Source organism: Triticum dicoccoides, chromosome 7B (assembly GCF_002162155.2).
Source record: "Triticum dicoccoides isolate Atlit2015 ecotype Zavitan chromosome 7B, WEW_v2.0, whole genome shotgun sequence".
NCBI lineage: Eukaryota > Viridiplantae > Streptophyta > Magnoliopsida > Poales > Poaceae > Triticum > Triticum dicoccoides.
The window spans coordinates 139,144,050-139,155,167 of record NC_041393.1 but is presented as its reverse complement, the minus strand read 5'-3'; positions in this window follow the sequence as shown (position 1 = coordinate 139,155,167).

The window sequence follows — 11,118 nt, the reverse complement described above, 5'->3', positions numbered from 1 at the left end:
AGCTGGGAAACACGCACGTCGATCGACGCGGCTGATCCGAGCCGACGGGCGACGGCTCCGCTCCCCCACGGCGTGACACGTCGGGCGATCGATCGGTCACGTCCCGCGCACGCCAGCGGGCCAGCTAGCTCCCACGACAGCGGGGCAAAGATCTCGCACGATCCATGGCCGGGGCCGAGCCTCCACCGAAAGGCGGATGTGTTCCGCGCGCGAACCGACCCCTGGCGCGCGCTCCCGGGCACTCCATCCATCTGATCCGCGGAGGAGCGCGACGTGTTGACCTCGTCCGGCCGCGCGAGCCCCTGTGGTCGGGGGCACGGGCGTGGGTGGTGGCGGGGAATGTGAGGATAGATTGCCGGACGGCGACCGGAGCGCTTTTCAGTGCGTGCACCTGGCAGGCTGCCAGTCGACGGCGCTGGATTTTGTCGAGCGGAATGGGAATGTTCCAGATCGAAATGTTGGTAGGGGCGAGGGCGACGCTGGCGTCGTTGTGTGATGAATGATACGTTGATGTTGCGTTTTTAACCATGGTGGTTGCATGGTCAGATTGTGTGGAGTCGAGAAGTAAACGCACGGAAATGGTGGATGATTAGGGTGATGATTACGGATCCCTGTGGCCTGGTCAAACGAGTTGGGCATACGATTACGAACACAGCAGCAGCAGCGTGACGTCAGAAACAAACAAGCCGGGGAGGTAGCAACGCCGAGCAGCAGATTTTTCTGTTTAACCAAACTGTACGGTGCCCGCACTCGCTCGCTCACACCAAGCACGCGGTGGGGAGTTTTCAGATGTGCCGCAGCGTTCCGAGGAGGAAGCGGAGAACTTGTGTCCCGGGTCAGTGTCGCCATCTTCAACAGATGCGCGGTTGCACGGCAATGCTAAAAAGCTTTTACAGCGTCGAAATAGCGTTTTCGCGCGAGGGGAGGTTGTTTGCTTTTCCAGACGCTGTAAATTTTAGCGCGCCGCTATAACGCAGCAGGCGTTGCAAAATCCAGTGCGCGACCAATCGGTGTTTGGAAAAAATTGAAACAACACATAGTTCAAATTCATAACATAAAAACAACACATAATTCAAGCCCCACACCACAAGCTAGTTCATACGATGCAAATAAAACTAAAACGATGCTTCTAGATAAAATGATGCAAATAAAACTACTCCTCGTCCTCCTCAGTGGCGTAGTCCGACAACGTGAACGCGTCGATCCATCGAGGATTGTCCTTGTCCCAGGTCGATGCAGGTCCCAGCTCGCACTGGGATTCCGCCAGTGCCTTCCGCGCATGCTTGTCCGCCCGACGCGTGGCTCGCTCCGCCCTCTTCTGTGCCCAGAACTCATTCTCGACGACGACGTCCTGCGGGAAGCGCTTGCGCCACACCGCCATGGCGTGCTCATCCGCCTCGGCGATGAGGAGGTGGCGCTCCCGCCTCCGCGGGACGCAGCGATTCTCGTTGGTGATTAGTCGCGGGGGAGGCGCGAGTTTCCACGCTTGCTCGTGAGTCCGCACGTCGGAGAAGTTCATCTGCGCCCATGGCCTCCCGAGGCGCCATGCCACCACGTGGTACGCACGGGCGGCCTTGTTGGCGGTCTCAAACGTCCCGAGCCCAAGGCGTGTATCGCCGATGCGAATCTTCACGTAATACACACAAGAGGGGCGGAGGTGGATGCCGCGTAAGCCGGAGCTGCTCCGGGGGCGCGGTGGCATGGCAGCAGCGGGGTGTTGGAGGCGCGGCGGCGGGGGGCGGGGCACCGGTAGAGGCGAGGAAGAAGGCACGGCGGGAAGAGACGCGGCGAGGAAGATGGCGGTTGGCGGGGCGCCCACGCGCGGCTTTTATCCAGCGCGCTGGATGATGCGGGCAAAACTGCCGCGCGCAATGCCGCTTTTTCCCACGTGCGCCATTTTTTTAGCACACTAAATTTTTACGCGTCTGCTGAAGCGCGCCAAACGGCCTCGAGCGCACCAAATTATCATTTTTTCAGCGCGCAGCTTATCTACCGCGCCTATGCCCCTCTCGCGACCCATGACCGCGACCCCTCTCGTGACCCACCTACCCCCATCACCGACGTACTCCACCGCCGCTGCCACCACCGCTAGCCGAGCCTCAGCTGACGAGCCGCAGCGGGGCACGCACCCTACCCCTCCCCATGCCACTCCTCATCAGATCCATGGGGATCCCGCTGGGGAAGGGGAGGGGATATCGCGTGCCACTGCCGTTCGTCTACCAGGCGTTTCCAGGTCTGCTTCAACGGGTCGACTCGGTCTCGTCGGAGGTCCTAACGGCGACGAGGGAGATGCGCTGGAGGGAGAGAGCGAGGAGGGTCATGGACGACGCGCTCTCATGGTCCCAATGTATTTGGGAATGAAAGGAAGCAGCGGAGGATTTGGATCCAGATGCAGGTCAGGATTCAGTTGTCCAAAGGTATGTTCAAATCTGCCATGATCATGTCAACGGGGAGCTGCTGAACCTCGCCTGGCGCATCTACTTCGAGGGCACTTGGGCGGAGAAGCGCAGGATGCCGCATCCCTCGGAATCGCCGCTGGCGTTCGTCAATTGGGCGGGGCAGGAGGCGAGGTCCGGGGATCCGAGGAGGGAAGAGAGATGGAGCTGCATATTTGGCCTCATGCCATCCAGGGCACCATCGGATTCAGAGCAGTTAGATCCACTCCCGTACTTGTCGCTGATGACAGCGACAAACTGAGGCAGCCCCAGCAGAGAAGTCGGGCTCAACCTGATGAGGAAGGCGACACTTACCTTGCGTTCAACATTTGGGCTACGGATCCACTAAGCAAGGTGAGACAGCCGTTGCATTTCTCCGCCTACCACCGTGATCATCTCTGCAATCATGGGTGTGGGGCGACGCAACACACGAATGCGCCTGATCAACAAGATTTTGAGCACTCATCTGGAGCAATTGCGAGTGTGCCAGTTTATGAAGCCATTACAAAGACTATGCATAGAACTGCTCAAGAGGCAACGACGTGGCCAAGAACCGCTGCAATCCAGGGCACTGTTGATCCTCTAGTAATGCTGCTTGCACCCGATGAAGATTTGGATATTGGCTTGAACAGAATCATGAGTGTGGATGCCAGAACTCCCCAGCGCTCTGTGCAACAAAGTAGAGAGGATAGCCTTGCTAGTGCTCCAACACTCGGGCGGTTTCAAATTTATCCAGAAAAGAGAGCGGGAGAAAAAGCTTAGAAACACCTAGGCTGACTGGGATGCCGACATGGCGCTAACCGAGTTCCACCGTCAGCTATGGTTGCCTATAAATCAGGACCAAATCGATGCCTCTAGCAACCCTAATTTCTTTCCCCTCCCCACCAAGAACTCCGCCGCCACTGCCACTTCCCATCTCCCTACCATGGCAGATGGAGGTCGTGGGAGAGGCCGCAACGAAGGGAAAGGAGGGAGGGGTGATGGCATCGCCGGCTGGGCGCAGGATCATACTCAGATGCCGCCGCCGATGGGGCCTCCACCACAGCAGTTCTTCGGTTATGGCTTCCAAGGGCCACCACCACAATGGGGATTTCCTGGAGGTTTTCCTCACCCCTTCCAGCAGCACTCTTGGGGGGTGGACCGCAACAGTCATGCACTACAAGAAATATGTCAACTAGCGACCTTCTGTCAGTGACCCTGGAAGAATTGGTCATAGATCTATGACCATTTGAGACCAATTGGTCAAAAGGTGCCTAGGGGGCTCCAAACCCTCAACTATATCGACCATTTTGGCCATAAAGGTCGTAATTTCCTTACACGAAATGGTCATAAAGCAGACAGCACTGATCCGCTGCCTTATTTCTAGCTGATCACGACCAATATAGATGGTCATAACCTTGTAAGTTGTGGTGGATTGCTATGACTAGGCGCCACCTCATCAGTTTTGCCTATTTGTCATGTCCATGTGTCAATTTTTGACCTAGGTTGTGAAGCAACATATATTTCTGTTAGTCACAAAATTCAAAAAAAATCTCATAAATTCTTTGGATCATATCTTCGTCAAATATGTCAAAAACCTTCCTCGCCTAGTTATCCCAAATATAATTCAACAATATTCATTTTTCCTATTTTGTTCAGAACAACACTTTGTGAAGGAAGTGCTATTTTTATATTCTTGATTGCCCTCAAAAAAATTTGGCACTCTTTCCTATCCAAATCATTGCCTCATGACAAAATTCAGCTCCATTTGCCTAGTAAATGATCCTTGGCAAATTTCCAAAATTTTTGTTCAGCTAGAAGCTTTGTGAAGGAAGTACTAGCTATGCACATCCAAATGGCATGAAATTTATACAGTGCCTTCATATGGCCAAATTATCACCCCCTCCAAATTGCATCTCAATCAAATCATCTATGTGAGCCCAGCTTCAATTTTCATTTTCTGTCTGGATTGGCACATTGCAAAGCAAGTGCTATCTATACCACTCCTATTGCCCTCAATATTCAGCTCCATTTGCCTATGCCAAAATTACCATACTCCACAAAATTTCAGCTCAATCCACTTATCCATTTGAGCCCAGCTTCAACATCCATATTTCTGCCTGATGTGGTACTTTGCAAAGCAAGTGCCATCCAAACTCCTCCATTTGAGCTGAAAAATTTGCCAAGACAATCTCCCTAGTAGATGATCATCCTCAGCCAAAACTCAGGCCCATTGGCCATGTGAATTTCCCATACCGCTAATCAAATAGTTGGCTGCTAATTCATGTTTGAGCATAGTTCGGTCTCCTCGTGAGATTCTTCTATTGTTATTTTCTTCCAAGCATCTACCTGGGGAGTGCCAAACCTACTAGACATGCCTAGGCTTCCTAGAACGCATGGCAATGCCACGGTCACGCGGTGACCACGCGGCGGGCATGCGAGTCTACGCGCTTTGGAGTTGGGGCCGTGGGCCACCATCCAAACCTCAACGTATCACCACCAAACCATTTATTTATGCTTAAATATATACTTATGTATGTAGAAATGATTTTTGGAAAAAATAAAGAGCAAACTATAAGGCAGCTGCAGTTCAAATTTGACCCGCTTCCTACTGAATCGGCGAAAATTTGTCTTTTTCACCAGAGGTGGATAAAAACTTTTTACTCCAAACCATTTTGTCAATTATGCATTAAACGTGTCCTAGTATTTTATAAAATTTATTTGGTCCATTTTACAACATTTATTTGGTAGTTCCTTCACAAAAAGACCTCATTTCGGGCACTCAAAAAATGGAAAATGAATTTTCCGTCCAAAGAAAATGAAAATTTCCTTAGGCAACATTGTTTACCATTCCAATATGCACACTTGTACATAATATGAGATCATTTTAATAAATTATGTTATGAATGTGGCCATAAGATTGATCATTTGGCTTCAAAGCTGTTGATCTCCACACATGATAGCTTGCTTCTGAGAACACTTTTTTTAAAAGAATTTCCGTATTACAAGTTTATTATTTTTCCTGTTAACTTGGTCACATATAATGACACAATGTAAAGGTTTTCCAATTTTTTGATTTTTTTGAATTTTTATGCCCGTTTCAAAATGCGGTCAAAACGGCGGGAATGACCGTTCCTAGCCGGTGGTTGAATCTTGAATTTTTTTTGGTGTTTCTCTGATTAAATAGATACTTTTGTACCTAAAAATGATTTTTGGAAAAAATAAATAGCAAACTGTGAGGCAGCTACAGTTCAAATTTGACCCGCTTCCTACTAAATCGGCGGAAATTTGTCTTTTTCACCAGAGGTGGGTCAAGGCTTTTGACACCCAACCATTTAGTTAATTGTGCATTAAACATGTCCTGATATTTTCTAAAATTGATTTGGTCCATTTTTACAACATTTATTTGGTAGTTCCTTCACAAAAAAACCTCATTTCGGGCACTCAAAAAATGGAAAATGAATTTTCCGTGCAAAGAAAATGAAAACTCCCTTAGGCAACATTGTTTGGAATTCCAATATGCACCCTTGTGCACAATATGAGATCATTTGAACAAACTATGCCATGAATGTGGCCATAAGATTGATCATTTGGCTTAAAAGCCATTGACCTCCACACATGATAGCTCGTTTCTCAGAATACTTTTTCAAAAGAATTGCCGTATTACAAGATTATTATTTTTCCTAGTAACTTGGTCACATATAATGACACAATGTGAATGTTTTCCAATTTTTTGATTTTTTTGAATTTTTTATGCCCGTTTCAAAATGCGGTCAAAACGGCCGGAATGACCGTTCCTAGCTAGTGGTTGAATCTTGATTTTTTTTGGTGTTTCTCTGATTAAATAGATACTTTTGTACCTAGAAATTATTTTTGGAAAAAAAATAAATAGCAAACTATGAGGCGGCTACAGTTCAAATTTGACCCGCTTCCTACTGAATCGGCGGAAATTTGTCTTTTTCACCAGAAGTGGATCAAGGCTTTTAACACCCAACCATTTGGTCAATTGTGCATTAAACATGTCCTAGTATTTTATAAAATTGATTTGGTCCATTTTTACAACATTTATTTGGTAGTTCCTTCACAAGAAAACCTCATTTGATGCACTCGAAAAATGGAAAATGATTTTTTCGTCCAAAGAAAATGAAAATTTCCTTAGGCAACATTGTTTGCCATTCCAATATGCACCCTTGTGCACAATATGAGATCATTTGAACAAACTATGCCATGAATGTGGCCATAAGATTTATCATTTGGCTTGAAAGCTATTGATCTCCACACATGATAGCTCGTTTCTAAGAACACTTTTTTAATAGAATTGACGTATTACAAGTTTATTATTTTTTCTGGTAACTTGGTCACATATAATGACACAATGCGAAGGTTTTCCAATTTTTTTGATTTTTTTAATATTTTATGCCCGTTTCAAAATGGGGTCAAAACGGCGGGCATGACCGTTCCTAGATAGTGGTTGAATCTTGGATTTGTTTTTGTGTTTCTATGATTAAATAGATACTTATGTATCTAGAAATGATTTTTGGAAAAAATAAAGAGCAAACTATGAGGCAGCTACAATACAAATTTTACCCGCTTTCTACTGAATTGGCGGAAATTTGTCTTTTTCATGAGAGGTGCATCGAAACTTTTGACACCTAACTCTTTGGTCAATTGTGCATTATATATGGTCTAGTATTTTAGAAAATTGATTTGATACAATTTTGCAACAAATATATGCTAAGTCCTTCACAAAAAACTTATTTTGGGCACTCAAAAAATGGAAAATTGTTTTTTCATGCAAAAGAAATAAAACCTCCCTTTGTCAATGTTGTTTGCCAATCTAAGATGTAAACTTGTGCAAAATATGACATCATTTGAACAAATATTTGATAGATCTTTCACAAAAAAACTCATTTTGAGCATTGAAAAATGAAATGAAACATTTGTATGTAATCAATCATGACCAATTTATATGGTCAAAAAATCTTCAAATTGTTTGGTGCACTCTGATTGGTCCATAGACATATCACGCGGATCATGCATCAACCACCGTCGGATGCTTCTGGATCCAAAGGCAGCCCTCACCCCCTCACCCTCTCACCCAAACCCTAACTTCCCCGATCCACTCCTCTCCCCCGATCCACTCTTCCCCTCTCGTCCCACAACCGCCACCCCAACCCTCTCGCTCCTCCTCCGTCTCAATCTCTCGATCCCCAACCACCCAGCCGCCGTCGGCGCCGTCCTTCGTCCTCTCCCCCAACCCGATCGTCGACAACCCCTCCCCTCCTCTTCTCTCCCCGTCCCTTCCAGATCGCAGCCGCCACCTCCTTCCTTCCAGATCGCGGCCGCCACCTCCCTCCGACGGAGCTCCCCGCCGTCCATTGCCTCTCCCACGCCCTCCTCTCTCCCTTCCCCTCCCTCGCGCTGCCACCACCACCACTCATTCCGAGCGCGTGCCCCCCATCGTTCCTCCTCTCCTCCTATTGTGCCACCCATTCATCCGAGCGCGACGACACCAGATCCGCGCGCAACCCATCGTTACGCACCTCCACGGTAGATCCAGCGCACTACCGAACCTCACACCTGGCGTCGCGGCCGGCTGGATCGTCGGCACGCGCGTGCTTCGATGCGCACCGCTCCATCGAGCTGGTCGGACCATGACAGCATGCGACCTAGGGTTTGCGAGATCCTCGGACGGCCGCCGTCCACCTCGCGATGTAGGGTGGGGTCCGTCGTCTCCTCGGAGGAGGGGACAGCCATGTTCGCGGTACTCAACCCTAGCAGTCGATCCCGGTCATTGCTGCTTCATGAGCCTCCTCCTCTGGCATCTCCGCAAGGGCACCCGACGCCAGGCAGGCCGTCGATGCGGCGGACCTCAAGGCTGGTCGTGCTGGTCCTTCTACCTGCATCCTTCCCCGACAACGTCCCCGACCTACATCCAGCTGCTCCTTCCCCAACCCTCCTCAACTTTGCTCCTGGTGAGCTTCTGTAGGTGAGACAACTAACTCCATCTGGTAGCTGTTGTTGTAGTTTGGGTGTAGCCGCAACTGTTGTAGGTTGGCTGTATAGAACAACAGCATCTGAAGATTGTTTGATGTTTAGGGTTTCATCTGTGTTTTACTTATTTCTATATGACTTCTTGTTGAGGTAATCACTAGGCGTACGGTAGTTTTGCCTGGCTTTCACTATGCTGTGGACATTAATCTTGCAAGGGCTCTTTCAGTTATGTCATGTTAGGGGGACATGGAAAAATCAGTTATGTCCTCTTAGGGGAACAAGCAAGTGTTTGGTGAGTCACTTAACTGATGGAATAAGGTGTCTATACAATGCCCAAAAATTCTGTACAAAAGTAGAAATAGAGCTCGGCAAAGCTTGACTTCTATAGTTCAATGCGCGAGGCCGTCAAGGCACGATTCAGTCATCAAGTTTTTGAAATACAAATTTTGTACCCTGTACATGACAAGCATGATGCTTATAGCAGCTGTCCCTTCCATGAGCGGTGCTGTTTTACAAGCACTTGTCATTGTGGTCTGCAGATCCTAGAGTGGCTTGAACTGCCAGATGCTTCAGCTTGCTTCTGCTTTGAATATTGTGGTCTGCATGCTTTAGTCACTGTGCCCTTAGTTCTTTTTTTAGGGAGCTATGCTTATCATCAGAAACTCTTGGTGATGATGTTATTCTCTTTTGGTTCATGAGTTGCAATTATATACCACCATAGAATTCTACACCATGTGGTGGACTTAAGTATCTTAGTGTCTTCATTTGATGTTTGTATTTATGTTAATTTTAAGCTTCTGTTGCTGTGAAAATGTACCTCACTGACCGTCTGTCTTTTTATTGTGTACTTCTTGCATGAGGAGGTGACTAGTGATGCGGCGCGCCAAGCAGCAGTAGGGGAAGGGGGTCTCCTGCTCGAGGAGGCGGAGGAGTAGGGGTGTGCCCAGCCGGCAGACCTGTTCTACTCATCGGGGAGGGGCAGGAGGGGCCTGCTCCTCTACTTCCATTGCGACCGCGGCAGGTAGCTCCTCCATCTCCTTCCCCCTCTTCCTGTGCTCACTACTTCTGCTGCTAAGTTGACGAATATGTGATGCACTTTTCCCAAGGAATTTTAGAGGAATCTTTATGAACAAGTCAAAGCTTGCAGGGTTACCTTGTACTGCTATCCTATTCCTACCAGCATAGAAGTGAAGTGTGTGGGATTGGTATTATGCCCCTGTGTTATTGAATGAATGCGTTAGAAGTAGAACATAATCTGTTGCATTGGTGTTTTCTTTTGTGAAGTTAGTGGATGTTGATCAGGTCCCCCTTTCTGCTGTATGAAACATTTCTCTTGTTGTACTTCTTAACATGCTTTCCGCTGATGGCAGGAAGAAGAAGGTTGTTCACAAGAAGATGGCTGGAAGAAGCAGGCTGATTCGATTCGATCCTCAAGGTAGCCCTTCCCTTCCCCTTCTCTCTTTGATTCGATCCGATCTATGCACAAAGTTCACTAGTTTGGATGCACCATAGAACTTGTGGTGATATTGTCTAGATTGCAAATACAAGTGTTGAGTTTGTTAAGTGTTTTGTTACGGTGAAATCTGAACCATTTATTGAATAGTAGGATGGCTGACTTACTATGATTATCTCTTGTTGCTATGTTTGTCTTTTCCATATCCAAATCATGTTTATGAATTGGTGTGCTTGAAAACCAAGGAATGCTTCTATTCCTTGTCGGTGTTCTTTTTTATTCTGGTATAAGATGAACCAGCTCTTTATTTGTTTGGTGGTTGGTTTGCATACATGTTCTTTTTCTGCAGAAATATGTTGTGGTTCCTTGCAGAGTAAATATGCTATTAGATTTACTTTTATTTTGTTCCTAATCATTTTGTTCTATAATGTGCAGATGTTGGCCTTTCATGTTTATTCACGAGCATCAGGACAAAGAAGTTGGAAGAAGCATAGTTCTAGCTCATTGGAGCTAGTTTTGGTAGCAATGAAACCCTTTAGGTTGATCCTATTTGTATGTGTGTTATATGATGTAGCAGAACTTGTAGGGCTCATGTGATAGACTCATGTGGTAGACTGTACACTTGTAGAGCTGTTATCTAATTGTAAACTTGATGCTGATCACATTTGTATGTACTTGATGCTGATCACATTTGTATGTACTTGATGCTATTCTTTGAATTATTGCGTCGATTTTCTGTATTGGTATATTGAAATCTGAAGAACATGACCTTGGCAAAACAAATAAAAACAAAGGCTACATCCCAAAAACAAACGTGCATAAAAAAAGAAAAACAAAGGCTACAACCCAAAAATAAAAAGGCTATAATGTTGGGCCTGGCCCATGTAGCTGATCGAAATTAATAGGGAAAAATATATAAAAGGCTGAATTGTTGGGCTCGGCCCATGTAAAACACCGAACTGGACTGGGCTGAATCTTATCAACGACCTTTTCAATTGGTCGCAATTTTGCCACGTCGGATCCGACGTGGCCTGGGCAGAGAGCTAGCGACCAAAACAAAAGGTCGTTGAACTAGTGACCTTTTGTTTTGGTCGTGGAATTCCACGACCTTCTCACAGAGAAGGTCGTTAATTTTAGTTTACGACCGCCAGCTTTTGACCTTCTATTTTTGGTCAAAAAAAGGTCGCAAATGAAAACAATGACCTTTCAGTGACCAATAGTGATGGTCGCAAGTTGACATATTTCTTGTAGTGATGG